The sequence below is a fragment of the Rattus norvegicus genome, chromosome 2, assembly GCF_036323735.1.
Source record: "Rattus norvegicus strain BN/NHsdMcwi chromosome 2, GRCr8, whole genome shotgun sequence".
In the NCBI taxonomy this organism is placed as follows: Eukaryota; Metazoa; Chordata; class Mammalia; order Rodentia; family Muridae; genus Rattus; species Rattus norvegicus.
Window position 1 is genome coordinate 34349314 of NC_086020.1, and position 19504 is coordinate 34368817.

At 43.8% G+C, this 19504-nt stretch overlaps 1 long non-coding RNA gene across 5 annotated transcripts; it reads right to left on the reverse strand.

Moving 5' to 3' along the window:
• Positions 1–742: 742 nt before the first annotated feature.
• Positions 743–10480, reverse strand: LOC120100691 (uncharacterized). Of its 5 annotated transcripts, XR_005500582.2 has the most exons (4): positions 5449–10480; positions 5223–5340; positions 4653–4994; positions 743–3333 (listed from the first exon to the last, which is right to left on the reverse strand). It is a non-coding gene; the product is annotated as an uncharacterized LOC120100691 (long non-coding RNA). The 5 variants fall into 5 exon arrangements; XR_005500578.2 differs by having other exon boundaries at positions 749–3333; positions 4653–5349; positions 5449–10460; XR_005500580.2 differs by having other exon boundaries at positions 751–4994; positions 5223–5349; positions 5449–10452.
• Positions 10481–19504: the final 9024 nt, after the last annotated feature.

The following is a 19504-nucleotide window of genomic DNA, read 5'->3' on the forward strand; positions in this document are numbered from 1 at the left end:
CAGCATCATGATCAAATGTGATTTTAAATCTAGATCTTGCTCGTCTGGTGTGTTTGGATATTCAGTGTTTGCTTTGGTGCCATGTAGTGTTTGCCATGTAGTCTTGGTTTCTGTTGCTTGGGTTCCTGCACTTGCCTCTCACCATCAGGTTGTCTCTGGTGTTACCTTGTTCTGCTATTTCTGACAGTGGCTAGACCTTCCTATAGGCCTGTGTGTCAGGAGTGCTGTAGACCTGTTTTCCTGTTTTCTTTCAACCAGTTGTGGGAACAGAGTGTTCTGCTTTTGGGCTTGTAGTCTTTCCTGCCTACTGGTCTTCAGCTGTTCCTGTGGGACTGTGTCCTGAGTCCACCAGGCAGGTCAGTTGGAGCAGAAAAGTTGGTCTTACCTGTGGTCCCACAGCTCACGTTTGCTCATGGGGGGCTGCTTTTGAGCTCTCCCTGAGGGCGGCAACCAGCAGGGCCTGTCCCTCCTTTTCCCGGAGCCCCCGTGCACCGGGGTCCTGGATGGGGTTAGGTGTTTCCCTCTGGAGTCAGAAATGTGGGCAGAGTGTAGCTCTTCTGGCTTTCCAGGCGTGTCTGCCTCTCTGAAGGGTTAGCTCTCCCTCCCATGGGATTTGGGTTCAGAGAGCTGTTGATTGGTCCCTTCAGGTCTGGGCGGTGTCTCGAGGGTTTCTTTCTTTTTTTTTTTAATTATTTTCATTTGTTAGGCTTTTGAAATAGTGTTTCGTGCTGCTCAGATTGGTCTCAAACTTATTCTGTAGGTGAGGCTAGCCTAGAACTACTGATATTCCTACCTTCTCCTCCCAATGGCTGTGATGATGGGCCAGTGCACCCAACTCTCTTAACTGTTCTTTTTCTTTTTTTAAAAAGATTTAATTTTTTATTTATATGAATATACTTAGCTGACTTCAGACACACCAGAAGAGGGCACTGGATCCCATTACAGATGGCTGTGAGCCACCACGTGGTTGCTGGGAATTGAACTCAGAACCTTTGGAAAAGCAGTCAGTGCACTTAACCAATGAGTCATCTCTCCAGCCCCTCTTAACTGTTCTTTACTCACAGTTTTGAGGTTTTATTTTCCTCTAAGAGTTATTTTAAAAGTGTCACTGAATAGTCCCCTTAGCAATTTAATTTTTAGGCCTGTATTATTAAAATGACATCTTTTGGGGGTTTATTGCTGCTGAATATTTTGTTAACTGAAATGTATATTACTGTTTTTATGCTACTTAAAGCATGCTGGTTACCTATGAGTAGGATCCATAGGGTGTGTGTGAGCATGTGTGTGTGTCCCTATCAATCATAGTTTTCAAATTTTTCTCTGTATTCCCTGTTTTTCTTACAATGTGTCATGAATAGATTTGAGTTTTCCCGTATTCTTGTTCTTTATATACTCTTGTATATGCTTGATATTTTCTGCTTTGTGCATTTTTCCCTTTGTTCATTTTGATGTGGTTCTGAGATTATTATATATCTAAAAGCAGTATCATCAATACGAAACAAATGGATGAGCCTTATTGGCTAAGATGAAAGACATCACATCTGTCATTTCCGTGTATATGCACAATCTGATTTAATCATGAGGAGATGCCAAATGAATCTAAATTGAAGAGTATTTTCATAAAAATAGCTGAGCTATAATCTTAAGGTTGAAAGTCACAGAGATCAAGGAGTGAGGAATTGTGCCAGATGGGTGGAAACGCAACTATGTCAGTTCATTCTAAGATGTGACCCTTCATTGCTTCTGTTTGCTTTTAAAATCACCATTGGGACAATTGACCAAACCTGACTAACTGTCTGCATTAGACATTAGTAGTTAATCAATGTGGAGTTTGTTGAGTTTCCATGTTTACCATATCAGCAACTTTCTCTCAATCGATTAGGAGGGGCCTCTGCACTCTTAGAACTGGTCCTATTGTAATTTGGATTAAAATGCTATTTTCTGGACATGACAAGGCTGGTGCATACATGAACCCACCATGGCTCTGATTACAATGCACAAGACCTGCACAAGATCAAACCAGCTAAGATCTCAGCATGCACTGGGGAGGGACACATGAAGCCCCAAACCAGCTGAGAAGCTATTAGCCATTGATGCCTGCTGGGGAAGCGATATTAAGTTTTCTTCAAGGAGGCAGACCTTGAATGACTGTTCATGCCAAGGAGATGGTCCTACATCCATGCATTTATAGGTAGCACTAATTAGACTCTGGGTCAGGCAGCAAGGACTGAGTGAGAAGAGAGAAACACATTAAGTTAGGAGGGAAAAGTAGTGGTGGGGTATAGGGCAAGTAGTAGAGAAGAGGGAATAGAAGTGGGTTTGATTAAAATACACTATATGTACATAATAAACAGTTTGAAATTATTTAAATTTGAATGTATTAATGGGACAAATATATTCTGAGTCATTTGTACTTCTTCTTTATAGTCAAATCTTACCTTAGCTTTGAAGTTAAGCATCAGGTGTTGCCAACAAGTGTTCCTACATTGTGGTGATGATGGTGATGATGAATATGGATATATATTATGGAGGCTCTTCTGGCAATCTGAGTAGACATGTCTGTGTGTACGTGTGTGTGTCCTGAGGATTGAACCCAGGACCTTGTCCATTCTAAGTAAGTGTTCTCCCTCTAGCTGCCCCACCACTCCCTATCAACCCCAGTAGAGTAGTGAAGAATAAAGAAGTTGGGCAGTGAGTGTTGGGGTAGAAATCTCGGCTCACATCCAGACAAACCACATCAGGCCAATATGGTTCCACATGCAAAGGTTTAATGAGAGAAAAAGGAGAGGAGTAAAGACCAAACATGAGCATGTAGAGGGAAGGGAGAAGGGGAATGGGGAGAGAAGGGGAATGGGGAGAGAAGGGACAAAGGGGAAGAGGACAAGAACAAGAGAGCAAGAAAGTGAGGAGGGGGCAAGCAGCCCCTTTTATAGTGCCAGGCATACTAGGCTGTCACCAGATAATTGTGGGGGTGGAGCTTAGACAGAATGCCAACATTCCCTCTTTTTGGTTTAATTAAAAAGAAAAATTAGAAAGGCAATTGTGGAGGAAGAATAGGGTGGTTGTGATCTCTGACTACTTCCTACTTGCTTTGGGGCGACATATCTCTAGGGAACCTAGAAAAGTGGGTATGGGATGTTTGTCCAGTCTTAAGAGTTGACTGCGGGGTTGGGGATTTAGCTCAGTGGTAGAGCGCTTGTCTAGCAAGTGCAAGGCCCTGGGTTCGGTCCCCAGCTCCGAAAAAAAAAAAAAAAGAGTTGACTGCTTCCTTGTTGTCCAGCGTCTGTGGAACCATCTTAGGATACGTCAGAGGAACAGGTCCAAAAGAAGTATCTAAAACACACATATAAATTTATTATAGGTAGAGAATAAGATTAAGTGTATTTGGGAGAAATTAAATGTTTTTCTTAGATGTACATTTGAAACCCAGAGGAATCCCACACTTTGGAATAGGTGGTAAGTGGGAACTTTAGGCAGATGCACTTATCTGGGTGGAGTCTATTTGGTCCATGAGAGGTAGGTCTGAGCGGGTTTCCTGTAGCTTATAAGTTTACAAAAGAGATAGCAGCATGAGTTAACATGAACATTCTTTAAGATAAGCTTTTTGTGGAGCAGAAGGAACAAGAATTTGTGATTACAGTTGGATCATATAGTGTTGTTTAGCAAGAAGAGGAAATAGGAAGCATTTAGCCAATCATGGAAAGTCAAAGCACTAAGATTATGTAATATATTGAAACTCTTTAAAAATGGCGGAGTTAGAGGTATAAGAACCCAGTCCGCTTTCTATCTGAGAAAGTTCATTAGCTAGATCTGAGGGTTGTATGGTCATCTGGTGTGTGTACCTCATAGCTAAGAGAGGTGAGTTAGAAAACAATGAGTTTTACCCATGGGGAGAGGTATTGAATTATTTGTACCAGCATCCAAGAAAAATCTCGACACCCAAAATTTCTGCCAGGCTAGATGTCTAAGTCATCACTAAGACCCTCTAGAGGCCATACGATGAGTCCGAGACTCACCAGAAAGCTTCTCTACCCAGGCCTGGGAGTTTCTACAGCTGCAAGAGCCCAGAAGGGGGAGGGGATTGAGAGTCACTTTTGAGGGAATACTTGCCCAAGGGTCAATGTCTACTTCTAGTTCAGGGAAAAGGAGTACCAGCGTATACCTGAGGGCCATAGAGCAGAGATGGAGTATCAAGGGTTATGGTTCTATTGCAGTCTAGGGAACCTAGCGTTCATACAGATCGTGTCCCGGAGGTCCCAAAACAGTTTGCAAAAGCAGTTTCCAGGTCCTATTTGGAAAGACTGCTTAGCAACAGACGTGGGGGGTCTGTGTTAGTTTGGCTGGCTAGGAGCAGAGGGACTGCAGGCGAGCGTGGGTTTAGGCAAATGGATAGAGCCAAATAGAGGCTCCCAAATTAGCTAGAAGATGCCTTCCCAATAAGGGGACTGGGCATGTGGTCACTACCAAAAAGGAATGGGTGAAAGGTACACCCTTAAAAATGCAACTAAGTGGTGGGGTTTGGTGAGGAAGGTAAGGTTGCCCCCTACTCTGACAATAGGGAAATGGGAGAGAGAAGTGGATCACCAAAACTCCATTAGGACTGAGTAAGTGGCCCCAGTGTCCAAGAGGAGGGAGATGGGCTGCCCACATACCATGATGATTACCCAGGGTTGCCTGCTGGTGATGGCAGTGGTTGGGTTCAGGGAACTCAGACCCCTCTAGTCATCCATGGCCAGGTCTAGGAGATCCACTGGAGGGTTATCTGTTGATCACATTTGTAGCAGGAGCCTGGTGATTCTTAGCCTTTAGAAGACCAGGAGTTCTGGGCAGTGGCTGAGGCTGGTTGGACAGCCTTTGACATCAGATGGTACTTTAGTCTGAGAGCCTTCTCATCTCTCCCATGCTACACTTTAAAGGCCAGAGCCAAAACTTCTGTCTGTGGAGTTAGGGGCCTCCTCTCCAGCTTTTTAAGTCTGTCTTTTATGTCAGGGTGGCTTTGGGAAAAGAAATAGGTTATCAGAAATTGCTTACCTTCTAGGTTTTCAGGGTCTAGATTAGTGTCTTGCAATAAAGCCTCTGTAAGGCATCCTAAAAATTGAGATAGATTTCCTGTTTTTCCTAAATGACCTCTTGTAGTTTTTCAAAATTCACTGGTTTTAAGGCTGCCCTGTGAAGACCAGCCAGGAGGCAGGTTATGAATCTATCTGTGTCTAAGAGACCACCTGTGAAATTTCAATTCCATCAGGGATCTTGGTCAGGTACTGCCTCAGGTCCAATTGGATATGTTCCGTCTGTTTGATGGATCCCGTCTGCATGTGTTCTCGCCTGCTCCCAAACTCGCTGGCGTTCCTCAGGAAGGAAATTATTAGTGAGGACCATATATACATCATGGAAAGTCAAGCTCTGAGATAAAGAAAACACGCAGAGTTTGAGTGGGCCACTGCTCACCAGCATGTGCTTGAAGAGGATGCTGTCCTTGGCAGGCGGCTGCACGCAGGGAATTCAGTGATGGAAAGGCCTGCTGAACTTGCCAGCCAGTACCTGGGCCACAGGTTACCTCAGCAGGATGCCATGGGAAGTGAAACACAGAGAGGGGTTAGAGAGAAGGTAGATAAATGCTTGAACATAAAGGACTTTTTTCAATTTACCAGAGTGCTGGCAGAAAGTATGGGAACCCCATAAAATTGAGGAATCTAGCCATTATGTGGCCATTTTGAACCATTGTCTAATGAATACTGAATCCAGACATTATTGCAAAGGTCTATCAGTTTGATGTCCTCAGATGAGGCATTAGATTTAAAGTTTTGAAATTCTCCAAAAGACATCCCAATGGGGAATCTGGAGGTACATTCGAAGACATCAAATTACCCATTAGGGGAAGTTCTTGAGTTATCCAGACTGGTGTCCCAGAGGATTAATTCAGTAACAGAACTCTGCCAGGCCAGGTGTCTGAGTTGTTAGACTTCTGGAGGCCATTCATGGTGGGTCCTGGACCCAATAGAAAGTGTCCCAACTCAGACCAGAGAGCCCAGAGAGGGAGGGGAGTGAGGAATGGCTTTCAAGGAATTCTCTGCCCAAGGATCAAGGTCCTATCTCATATGCCAGCTAAGAGGTCCCTTTATCCCATAAAGGCTGGCCAGGCCCTATCTGGGGAAATCAGGGACCTCCTTGCCAACTGGAGGAATAAACCTACCAATCTGCCAGTGTTTGTGCGGGAGTTTTAGCGGTCTGGTAGCAGGAAAAGTGAAACTGTGTGGTTGGTGAGGGCTTGTCTAAGTGACCCATATGGCAAGAGCTGGCACCACGTGGTGAATATGGAGGGCAGCGGCTCACACAGAAGTCTGCATGTGCTCCAGCTGCAGCGGCAACTCACGTGGTGGAAAGTCCTGGGTCCCACAGCAGCCAGCAGGTGGTGGTTTCAAATGGTGCCGCGGACTTGGCAGATGCAGCGGTGGGCTGACGGTGATCAAATTCAGGCGGTATGCATGGCAGGCAGCGGGTATGGGTCACTAATGTTGAGGTAGAAATCTTGGCTTGTGTCCGGATACCCACATCAGGCCAACATGGTTCCACGTGGAAAGGTTTAATGAGAGAAGAGTAGAAGAGGAGAGGAGTAAAGGCTGTCCATGAGCAGGTGAGGGATGGGGGAGAGGGATGGGAAGAGAAGGGATAAAGGCGAAGAGGGGGAGAAGGCAAGAGCAAGAGAGCAAGAGAGTGAGGAGGAGGCAAGCAGCCCTTTTATAGTGACAAGCATACTTGGCTGTTGCCAGGTAACTGTGGGGCGGAGTATAACTGGCTGTTGCCAGGTAACTGTGGAGGTGGAGCTTAGACAGAATGCCAACACAGAACAACTCATTCTCTGAGCCACCCTGGAGATCCTCAGAGGGAAGGAAGCATTGTGTATCCTGAGTTAGAAGCAGGGCTCTTGCTGCATAGAGATTGGAATGGATTTTATGAACACTGTGGCCCCGCCGTCTCAGCTGTTTCTGCAGTGAGACAAACCCTCCAATAGATGATGCCATTTGGTGATTTACAGGCCTTCCTGATAATGGCAATCATTTATGTACGGTGGCAAGCAAGAAAGGTAAACCACTTCTAGGACTTCTACAACCTAAATCTTGCTTAAACACGCGACTTGATTTGTACTCTGTAAATGAAGAGGTTGGCCATTCCAGTGTGAACTTTTGAACTCTGAACATTTTAAGATTTGAGAGAGAGGAAGGATCCTTTGGGCCGAGACTCCAGAAAGCTGGGTGGTGTGCTGGGTCTTGAAGTAAGGCAGAGAGAGTCTCGATCCCTGGAAGGTACGGGAGCACTGGGAGAGCAGATATCGTGGGGAGAACTTGAGAGAAGGTATTTAGGTGGGCTCCACCCACGTGAATTCTGGTCTTGGATAATTCTGATGTACACTTTTGCCTTTGAGGTTACTCTGTGGATAAAACTCCTGAGAGTTCTCAGTACCATTAAAAATGATGTGGTTTTGAAGGTAGACCAAACTGGCCCTCTTACAGAAGAATTATGGATGCTTTGAAGGGATATTATGTCACTGCAACCTTTCTTTAGAAATGGCTAGTAGGCAGACTTAGGAGAGCAAAGGCAACTAGAGAAAAAGCTATAAAAATTAATTCGGCATTGCCTTGTGAAATTTAATATACCATGGTTGGGGCTTGTGGGTGTCTCATTTTCCCTTTCTTTTAAGTAAATGTCTGGGTAAGGTCCATGTGAAGCAAGAGAAGGCCAAAGATATATGGCCTCCAAACTATAGAAGACCCATGGGACCTCAGTAGACATATCTCTCACTTTAGTGGCCTGCAACCACCATTAACCAAACCAAGGATCTCCCTCTAGGGAAAAACTCATTTGGCAGTGGTGGATGGAAATGTTGGATGGGAAGCTGGCCTTGCTGAGATAGTTAGGGTATATGTTGGGACAGTGGACTTTCACACTACGGGACACTTGGCAATCGTGACAAAGACCCAAACACACCTCTTGGATCTCAGCCTTGGGAGTGGCCAAGCAGGGAGAGATCTGTCCCACGGGATGTATGTCAGGTCTGGTTGGGCCCTGTGGCTAGGAAACCATTTATCTGAAGGAAATAAAAGTGCAGCAGCCTGTCTGTCTGTGAAAAGCAGACAATCGTGGCCCCAGGAAGGAAGAGCCTATTCCCAATAGTTCAGTGGAGCATGGAGCCCTGGCAGGGAGAAGCCGGAGAAGTGGGTCTGGGCTGAGGGCCATGGCTGTACCACAGGAGCATCAGTGTTCCACCCTCTCTCCTCCTCTGTCTGGTTGGGAACACAAAGAGAAAGAGGGTGGGGTGAGAGGGCTTGGCCTCTCTCCCTTGCAGAGGTCGGTCCACTGGCCTCAAACGATTATTGCATTTAATGAATTGCAGCTTGCAAAAGGCTCTGAAGCTAGACTGCAAAGCCTGAATGTGGCAGATTATTTTTTCTGAAGTCATTTTAGTCTATGGTTTGAAAAACAGAATGCTTCTTGAACAGAGAGTGGCAGCAGTCAAGGCTGCCAACCTCTACCTCTTCCACTTGCGTGAACTTGTTAGCTTTTGTTCTTTTTTAACGTGAACCGAGAAGTGTGGATAACCAAAGCAGGGGAAGACAATGGCTTTGACATTTAGGCAGGAGGTGGGGATATACTTCAGGGGCTTCCACTAGAGCAATAACAATTAGCCCCATTAGCTTGTGCATAACCCATCAATGTAAGGAGCATATAAACAGTTAGGGCACATCCCTGTGGTGCCCCTGGGAACATCTCTCCATGCTCGAACCATCTCACCAAACAGATGTAAAAAGATCGTATGGTGCATTATTGTCAGTGACAATTAACCTCAATTACTACCCAATTGTCCCTCATATAGTTACATAGAATTGGGTCTGAGAGGGCCCTGGCCCTGGCTCTGGGCTCCGCACAACAGTTACCAAGTAGGCAGAGATTGTTTGAGGTAGGGGGGCATTTTCAGACATGGTACAAATCCTGCTTAACATTATTTGCTGCCAATAATACAAGGAATAGCAGATGTGCCCCCACAGCTCACCACTTATTGCCTGGGCACTGTGACACCATCTCTCAGGCTCTATGTTGGTAATGAACCAGAGAAAAGCAGACAAGAAAGGCTGTTTGCAGCAACCTGGAAGCATCAAGTTGAGCTCAGCCTTTCAATTTACATAGTCCCTTTCACAAGAGAAGCCCTGGCTGATAGCATGCTAACTCACCTCTAATTTACTTAGGATGTTACCAAGGTATTTTGTGTTTGCAGCCTCCCTTATTAGCATAAAATCAATGTTGTCACAGACATCAGAATAATTATGTGCCTGTTTTGTGGAGGCATTAGAAGTCTCTTCCCTTCATCTCTGCCCTCCCTTTCTCTTCCCTCCTCCCTTAGTCTTTTCCTTTCCCTTTCTTTTGCTTCTCCTGCCCCCAACACCAAACCATACCTTTGGAAGTTTGCTGTCTTACACATTCGTAAAATTTATACTATTTAATTGCACTGCCGTTTCCAGTTCCTCCTTAGCAGGATTGGATTCATAACTTCCGCTTGTGTTTGTCCACATCTCCACTTGTCTATAGTCTTGGCCTCAACGCTGTGTTAATGTGGGAGTGTGTACTGCCCGTGGTCCTTGGCTGAACTGCTTTTAGGTTGGGCTCGGATGCACCTTGAAATTCTCTTAGTGTGTCTCTCATCACTTCTCAAATTTGTCTCCATTGATTTTTCTTTTAGTTGTTAATATTTTGAAGTATTCTGGCTGTATAATCCATGCCAACGCCTCTGACATAGTTCATGCTATGCCCTTGATTTCCCTTTCCTGGTTCTTCACTCACCACACCATCTAAGAAGTCAGCATGATGGAGAAGAATGGCAGTTTGACTTCTGACCTTAGCTCAACTTGAGCCTGGGAAAATCACACACTTCTGAGCCTAGGCCTCTTTGATCATTAAATGAGCACAGGAAAACCAAACTCTCAAGAGCAATTATAATCACTCATTTGTAAAGCATAGCCAGGACCCCTAACTTGATGTCCCCAAAAATGCTTTTTTTGGCCACTTAAAGCAATTATGTTCACTTCATAAATTCTTAAGGAAAAATTCCCTTGTAAATCTTTCAGTACAGGTAGAGAATTGGAGGCAAGTGGAGCTCTATAAGTTCAAAGCCAACCTGGTCTACACAGTGAGTTAGTTACAGGACAGCCATCGTCTCCAAAACAACAACAAAAATACAATCTCTATGTCCTACTCTTACCTTTTCCTGGGCTTTTGTACGAGCATAAATCACCTTTTGTCCACAGTATGTCTATAAGAACTAAGGAAACATGAAAACCTTATCTAGAAAGGGGCTCAGGTAATGTATAGAACTTTGACTCATTGTTGGGTAGAATTGTAGTCCATTGTGAATGGCCTCACAATCCCAGAAGGATGGGAGAGAGAGTGATGGGTATTGGGGGTGGGGTGGGGTGGCACAGGATGTTAAAGCTACTGAGAGGAGAGTGGGAAGATCCATGGTAGATGGTAGATCCATGTCCGTTGTGGAGAAGATGCACAGCTATTTCCACATCATTTGACTGCATTGCATCCACTCACTCTGGAATCAGTGAATGGTTAAGTAAGTTAGAAGAAAAATGTGAACAAAAAGTCCAGAGGAAGGGAAAAATGGGACATGGACACACACACACACACACACACACACACACACACACACACACACACACACACACACACGAGCTGGGAGTAAGACTGTCATGGAAAAAAATCTGGTTAGCAGAGGAATCCGTAGAGGGGTACAACTTGCTGACACACCAACAGCTAAATATATTGTGGCATCCAAATGATGGGGCTGGGCTCTTCAATGTACATAGAAATGCAAAGTAGTCTCCATTGTATCAACAAGATCTCCAAGCAGGATGCTCTAGGGAAGAGAACCATTAGGGAGGATCAACTCCTGCCCACATGAAAGAGGCTTTTACTTCGAAGGAGAAACCACAAACCTAATGAGGGATGTCATGGACATGGGTGTCCTAGGCTACCACAGGGAGTTTTATTTGAACTGAAAGTATACCTCCAGCACCCTACCTTCTCCTATTTCTTTTCCAGGGCATGCCAGCCATTGTTCACAGATTCTCTTTTCAGTATCTCTCAAGAAGTAGAAAAGGAGACAGAAACCATAAAATAGCAGCCTGTACTTGAAAGCCTTCTTGGAATAGCTTTTTCAGAGTATGATCACGGACCATCCCAGTGAAGTACTAGATGTCAGTTCTCAGAATGGGAACCTCTGACCCACTGAGGTGGAGATTCTGGGGTAGGCTCAGCAGTCTGACAAGCCCTTCAGGTGATGCTGGGGCACACTGAAGTTTAAGAACAACTGACTGGGGGCATCTGATTGAAGAATGACATGTTCTGGGTTCTAACCTCAGTTCTGATGTTTACTAACTGTAACAGAGATGATGTGTGCATTAAAGAGAGAGGATGCTGATAGGATTAGAGTCTGGACCTGTATTCTGTGGGTGAGACCTTGGGAATGAGATGTAAGTCTATTGACTGGGAGGTTTCCCGAGGAAATTTTTCCTTTTCCTGCCTCTCTGCTTTCTTGGATGTTCTGGGTTCTGAAGGACATTGTTTTCTCTGTCTCCTACTACTAAGAGGTATGAAAAACATAGCTTTATGAGTACCCTGTTGGTGAGTATAAGAACTCCACTCAGAGCTCTGGAAACAAGGCCAGGGGAGCCCATTGCTGTGTCTAGCTTTGTTTCCTGGGAGGTGGGTGGAGGCAGCAGGCTTTACCCAGCTTTACCCCTGTGGTGACACTGTCCCAGATTTTCCCCTTTGGTGACACTGCTCTTCCTGAACCTTGAAAAGAAATGAAGAAACAAAAATTAACATTTCTGTGGTCAAGTTGACATTAAAATGGGGGGAAAAACACAACCAGAATTAGAATGTCCCATTCATTAGTCATTTTTTTGTCCCAAATTAAAATGTCCCCACAAGCAGGAATAAAGCAGGCCCTCAATGACCTCATAACTCATTATTTCCAAGCAATATATTTAATTCCCAGTGGAGAGGAGTCTGCATTGTTTTCCATTTCTATAAGCAGCCTCACACACTCTAATGAAGGAGAATATGTACTTCCTAAAGGCTTGGCTGCGTCTGACTGGGAGAGGTGGCTAATATTCTCAGGAACCTGCTGGAGACGACTTTTCCATTGCAGTTCATTGTAGGTTTTCAGACACTAATCTCGATTAGGCTTTTTCCTCCCAAAGTTTTCCCAAGTTTATACTCAGGCAATGCTGATAGCCCCAGTACACTTTCTAGGCCAGTGCTTCTCAACCTCTGGGTCACGACCCCTTTGCGGGGTCAAGCAACCCCTTCACAGGGGTTACCTAAGGCCGTTGAAAAACAAAGATACTTATATTATGATTCATAACAGTAGCAAAATTATTACAGTTATGAAATAGCAACAAAAATAATTTTATGGTTGGGGGGGTCAACCACACCATGAGGTTGACTGTATTAATGGTCATAACCCTAGGAAGGTTGAGAACTACCGATCTAGGTCATTAGAAATGAATATGTCACACACCAACTATTGGTTTGGGATAAGAATGAAGAGACCGAATCTTTGCGTACACTCAGATGATAGCTAGAAAGATCTGATACTTTCTGCAATGACCTCTCTCTGATCTCGAGTTCAATTAGAACTCCATCTGTGGACTCTCAAAGTCCCCTCCCCAGTGCCAAGATTGTACTCAGCCCATCAGTGAGCAGAACAGCTCAGTGTGGTTAGACCAGGGGGACATTTCCGAGCATGGTTCAAGTATCTCATGCTGTGACAAGGGAGGGCATTAGAGGCCCATGACAATGAGAGTCTAGTCATTGTGTGACTCCGGAAATTAACAGACTAAACATGCAGATCATCACAGAGTTTAACAGTGCCATCTTTACCTTGGACTCCAGGAAAATGTTGATTTGTAAATAAGGTCTCTATGCTCATTTACGGTTTCCAGCTATGTAAATACTAAGCAAGGTGGAGGCACGATAAAACCCACCTCAGAAAATGTATGCTAAATCTAACATTTTATAACCTAGTTCCTCATAAATATGCCTGCATCTATTCACAGCAATAACTACATATAAATTATGTTCCAGAACAATAAAAGACAAACAAGCAAATCATTTTAGGGCTAACTATATGGTCAAACCTATATAGGTCTTCATCTATATAAGCAACCTTTATGTACTGTTTAAATGGTGGCTTGACTTTCAGGATTCTAATTTGAGCCAGTATCTCTCTAGAATAAGAGTTTAATTTTAGGGGGCTTGACCAGAGGAATATTCCCTGATAAACCCCATGATTAAGCTGAATACTTGTCCTATCTCCAAATCTCAGATCCAGATCTCTGGAAGCTTTGAATATCATTGAATATGACAAAATCTTTACACATTTGAAAGACAGGGACAACACGATAAGCAGTAAGGAAAAGATCTGGGATCACAGGGGAGGCACTATGTGTCATCATACTTGGGTACTTAAAAGATGCAAAGGGAGACTTACAAGGCACAGAGGAGAAGGCTATGGAAGGCCACATAAGAAAGAATTTAAAAGAGGCTGACCTTGATATAGCCATAAATCAAGAAATGTTGAAGCCATCAGAAGTCAGAAGAAATGAGCCCTACTGGTGTTCCCCAGAACTTGTCTCTGTTTTCTACTCTGTAATGCTGATTGCGGGAGTATATTGCCTTTGAGGTTGTAAGGAAGTACTCTATTTTTATCTATCAAGTCTGTGGTCATTTGTTACAGTACCTACAGGAAATGCAAACAGGACAATACTGCATGTCTATGAGAAAGAAGAACCAAAGTGTAGTGCCAACTTAATACCAGTAGCTCTCTCTCAGCATTACTGAGTTCAGTTCCTGACTCTACCATAAGACACTTGACCCCTCCCACAGACAAACCACCCCATACCAGCTCTCTATCCATGTCCAGAGGCGTGGATCTCTGATTCTAGTTCTGTTTAGGATATGGAAAATGTTGGGAGAACTGGATTCTGATGACAGATCCCCCCACCTCCAGAGCTCCCAGGGACTAAACCACCAACTGAAGAATACGCATGGAGGGACCCATGGCTCCAGCTGCATATGTAGGAGAGGATGGCCTTGTTGGGCATCAGTGGAAGGAGAAGCCCTTGGTCCTGTGAAGGCTCAAACCCCCAGTGTAGGGGAATGCCAGGACGGGGCTGGCAGAAGTAGATGAGTGGGGGAACACCCTCATAGAAGCAGGGGGAGTTGACATAAGGGATTTCCAGAGGGGAAACCAGGAAAGGGGATAGCATATGAAATGTAAATAAATAAAATAACCAATAGAAAATTTAAAGAAAAGAATTTGAGAAAAAATATATAGAAAATGTGAACTATCGAACAGACACACACACACACACACACACACACACACACACACACACAGGCTGGGGAGATAGCTCAATTGATAAAGTACTTCTTTTACTACCATGAGAACCTGAGTTTGGTCCCTAAAATTTGAAGAAAAATAACAAGTGGAGTAGTACGTACTTGTCAACCTAGAGCTAGGTAGATGGAGAGAGAAGAACCCTCTACCCTCTAGCCTTGTTGGATGACCACCCAACCTCATTAGTGAACTCCAGGCCAACAAGAAGACTTGCGTCCAAAGAGGTAAATAGTATTCATGATGATGACTCCCAAAGCTGTTCCTTTGAAGTCTACATACATGAGAAAACTTTACCATCTGTATGCCATGCCTCACATATGCCATTATAGATTGTTCCTGAGCATAATGTATCTGGAATAATTGATTTATTCCTTTATTCTCTGAAATAGCTAGGCCATTTTGAGACATCGGTGTCATTATCTGTATTTATACTTCTAAAATTACCAGATCCTCAGATATTTGGAGTAGTAGTTATATTCTGTGATGTCAAGACTTGAAGCAGAAAGATGACTGAATTTCATTAGGTAGGGAGATACCTGCCCAGTTTGTCATCAGTCTGGGAGTGTGACCAAGGCGGGTAGTGTTCAGATATAATTCAAGTGCTGAAATCAGTAGCCTATCTCACATAACATGTGCTCACCTTCCTAGCTGCGCTTAAGAAACATGAGTATACCGCCCAAAGTAAGGATAGACAGACGGGCAACTCTGGCTGCACAGGGGAGTGAAGATGTAAGAATTAAAACTGTGACAAGCATGAGGCATTAAGTGTCATCCTTTGCATGTGCACAGTGGTGGTATTAGATAAAAGAATTCTCTACTGTTTCCACCGAGGTCAAGTATCAAGAATGAATGGCAAGAGGACAAGTGAGAATCTACTCAGTGAAGCGGAGTATCGAAGGTTGAGAAGCAAGGGACTGGCAGCTGGGAACACGCTGGTTTCTGAAAGCTCCAACCAGAGACATGTAAGAGGGGCTAAAAGTAAACCAGCCATGAAGTATAAGATTCACTGTGCATCATCTCCTCATGAATCAACTGTCCTTTTTGTAGAAGTTAAGAATTCACAAGCATCATAACAGTTATTTGTCTCCCTGCGGTATAACTTCTTGAGTTCTTTGTATATTTTTGATATAAGCCCTCTATTCATTGTAGGATTGGCAAAGATCTTTTCACAATCTGTTGGTTGCCATTTTGTCCTAACCACAGTGTCCTTTGCCTTACAGAAGCTTTGCAGTTTTATGAGATCCCATTTGTCGACTCTTGATCTTAGAGCATAAGCCATTGGTGTTTTGTTCAGGAAATTTTTTCCAGTGTCCATGTGTTCGAGATGCTTCCCCAGTTTTTCTTCTATTAGTTTGAGTGTATCTGGTTTGATGTGGAGGTCCTTGATCCACTTGGATTTAAGCTTTGTACAGGGTGATAAGCATGGATCGAGCTGCATTCTTCTACATGTTGACCTCCAGTTGAATCAGCACCATTTGCTGAAAATGCTATCTTTTTTCCATTGGATGGTTTTGGCTCCTTTGTCAAAGATCAAGTGACCAAAGGCGTGTGGGTTCATTTCTGGGTCTTCAATTCTGTTCCACTGATCTATCTGCCTGTCTCTGTACCAATACCATATAGTTTTATGACTATTGCTCGTAATACTGCTTGAGTTCAGGGATAGTGATTCCCCCTGAAGTCCTTTTATTGTTGAGGATAGTTTTAGCTATCCTGGGTTTTTGGGTATTCCAGATGAATTTGCAAATTGTTCTAACTCTTTGAAGAAATGGATTGGTATTTTGATGGGAATTGCTTTTGGTAAAATGGCCATTTTTACTATATTAATCCTGCCAATCCATGAGCATGGGAGATCTTTCCATCTTCTGAGGTCTTCTTCAATTTCTTTCTTCAGAGGCTTGAAGTTCTTATTGTAGAGATCTTTTACTTGCTTGGTTAAAGTCACACCGAGGTACTTTATATTATTTGGGAGTATTATGAAGGGTGTCGTTTCCCTAATTTCTTTCTCGGCTTGTTTCTCTTTTGTGTAGAGGAAGGCTACTGATTTATTTGAGTTAATTTTATAAACAGCCACTTTGCTGAAGTTGTTTATCAGCTTTAGTAGTTCTCTGGTGGAACTTTTGGGATCACTTAAATATACTATCATATCATCTGCAAATAGTGATATTTTGACTTCTTCTTTTCCAATCTGTATCCCCTTGATCTCCTTTTGTTGTCTGATTGCTCTGGCTAGAACTTCAAACCTTCTTATGGTGGCTAGGAGTCCTGGGTGTTCCTTGGCTTATGGATTTTTTCCTTCATCATTGCCTCTGCTCTCATAGGAGATTCTCCTGGATGACTATCTTTCTTATTAGAATGCTATCAGTCATATTCAGTCAGGCCCCACGCTTACGACATGATGGTTGTCTCTATAAAAACATTCACCAGTGGTAGAAGTTAGGATCTTAACATAACTTTGTTGAGGATAAAATTAGATCTTTAACATTCATATCACAGAATTTTGTGAAACTAAGAAATAATTTATGCCAGGCAGTGGGGGCAAGTTCTAGGACAGCTGGGGTTACACAGAGAAACCCTGTCTTGAAAAGTGAAACAAATAAGGGAAGAAAGAAATTTTAACAAATTCAAACCTTATGTATGTCTCGGTCGATTGTAATTACTGTCTGATTACCTAGATTGGCAGACGCCACTAGATACAGTATTCTGCAGCTAAAATTGCAGACATTCGGGTCCCTGGGTGAGCTTAGGAAGTATTTTGAAAATGGACAGCACTACTGCCATATACTCTCCCAAGAGGAAAGACTCCATCCCTGCTCCCACCCCAGTTATGAGGGAAGCTGGGGTTTTAGGGGAAGGAAGAGCCAGTCAAACAGTTGCATAGTACCTGAGTGTATGGATGCTTGGGTATGACTGCCTGCTTGTGAGTGACTACCAGTGTGCATGTGAGTGGATGTGTGTGTGTGCTGAATGGCTGTTGTATGTTTCTGGGAGAGGCAAGGGAGGGGTGTGCCAAGGTATTCCCAGCAGTTAGGAGACGGGTGGGGAGAAAGGACCATCCCAAGAACAGCCATCTAACTGTATAAGGCTTGGCTATGACTCTCTGACGAGAGGGAACACAGAAGATGGTACAAAATTAGAAACCTAAAAGCCTGTGCCAAGTCTATATTGGGTTGCCTTATGCTTCTCTTCCTCCAGCGTTTAAGATGAATGGCTATAGGCCAGATCCAACTGTAGCTTTTGTCTCTGACTTCATCTTAACGAGAAACAAACACTAGTATTTTTTTATGTTGTCATATGTAGAAGACTTTATCCCCTCCACCTTCTTTCTTGGTTCTGCTCTAATATAAGAACAACCAAGCAGATTGAGAGCAAACTTGCCAAGAAAGTTGTACTGTGGGGCTGAAAATGCACAGAGGGGAGTTTTGGTCTGAAGATGTAAGATATTAACTGAAAGTAGACATCTAAATCATAGTGTGTGGGCATATCCTGCGGTGGTCATTTTATTTGCCCCTTAGCAATGAATCTCAACATGCAGAGAAACAAACAGACAAACAAACTATTTGGGGAATTTATACCAGTGAAAGACTCATTTTCACCAAGTCCACTAATTTCCATTTCGTTCTCATAGACTTCTAATATGCCATTTAAGGTGCTTGGCTGTAATTGAATGATCCCCAAGAACAAAATAGAATGGAAAGTGAAAGTGGCTTTTAAGCTATTGTTCTTGGAACAAAAATGTAATGCAAGAATTCCTAAGAACATGCTACCCCAAGTGGACATGAATACCATACCGTATAGCTTTTCCTACAGAAGACACCAAACGGAGAGCTCATTCATGGGTAGTGGCAGTTAGAGGCCTGAAGCACCTTGGACGAAAAAGAGCACTGTAGGATCTGGTAGTCCACAGATGTTTGCAGCTGTGTGGCTTCTGCTTCTTGGCTGGATCTGCGTTTATTCCTATTTGGCATCGGCAGAACCTTTTAACTCCCCTGAATCAGTAGAGCGTGGCTGTGCTGCTTCCTAAGCTGGTCATAGACTGCAGTATGACTGGAAACTTGGCTCCCCTTTTTTAATCTATGTATTGTGTTCTCTTTTCCCCTCCTTCCCATCTTCTCTTTCCTCTCTTCCCACACACTATTTCTCTCCTTCTCTCAGTCCCTTATCTGTTTTCTTCTCTTTCCCTTCGCCATTGCTGTCTTCTCTGTCCCTCTTTCTTTCTCCCCCTTTCGCTGGTCCATTGCTGCGAACCCAGGCTCGCACTCTGAGGAAGACCAGGCCACACAGAGATGCCATTGTTGACATTCTAGCTGAGAAGGCTAAGGGATCTGCAAATGACACTCAGTAGCATGGCTCAGATATGATTGAAAGCCTTCAGGTGATTCCAACCCTCAGCCTGCAAATTTTCCAACTGCACCTTCAGATCCAGTGCTCTGTCTTAAGTCATTTATTTTGTGCATGTTTGGATGCGTGTCGGGGGGGTAGATTTGCACACATGTGTATGAGTGTACTTATACAAATGTGTGTCCCTGCATAGAAGGTAGAATGTGAAAAGTATCTTCAAGAACCCTGGCCACCACCTTTGAGATAGGGTTTCTCATTGGCCCAGAGCTCATTAGTTAAGGCAGACTGGTTGGCTGCTGAGTCCCAAGACTCCTCCTCTCTCTGCCATTCCAGAGTCGGGATTACCAGCATGCCACCGTACCTGACATTTTTATTTAGGTTCTAGGGATCAAACATATCCTCCTACTTGCAAGGCTAGTATCTTACAAAGTGAAATGGCTGAGTTTCCCCTATGCCCTGCCCTGTCAGAAATTTTCTGCTGAGGGACTAATACTCTTTGATGTCATTAACTTTAGAGGCTAGTTATCAACTTTTTGAGACAGGGTCTCATGTAGCCCAGGTTGACCTCAAATTTGTTATGTACCTGAGATTGGGCTTGAACTCCTAATTCTCCTCCTTCCCACATGCTGGAATTGCAGTCGGGAACCAACATGGTTTGCTTGGGAAGTCATTTCCTACGCAGCCATAGCTTACACATTGACA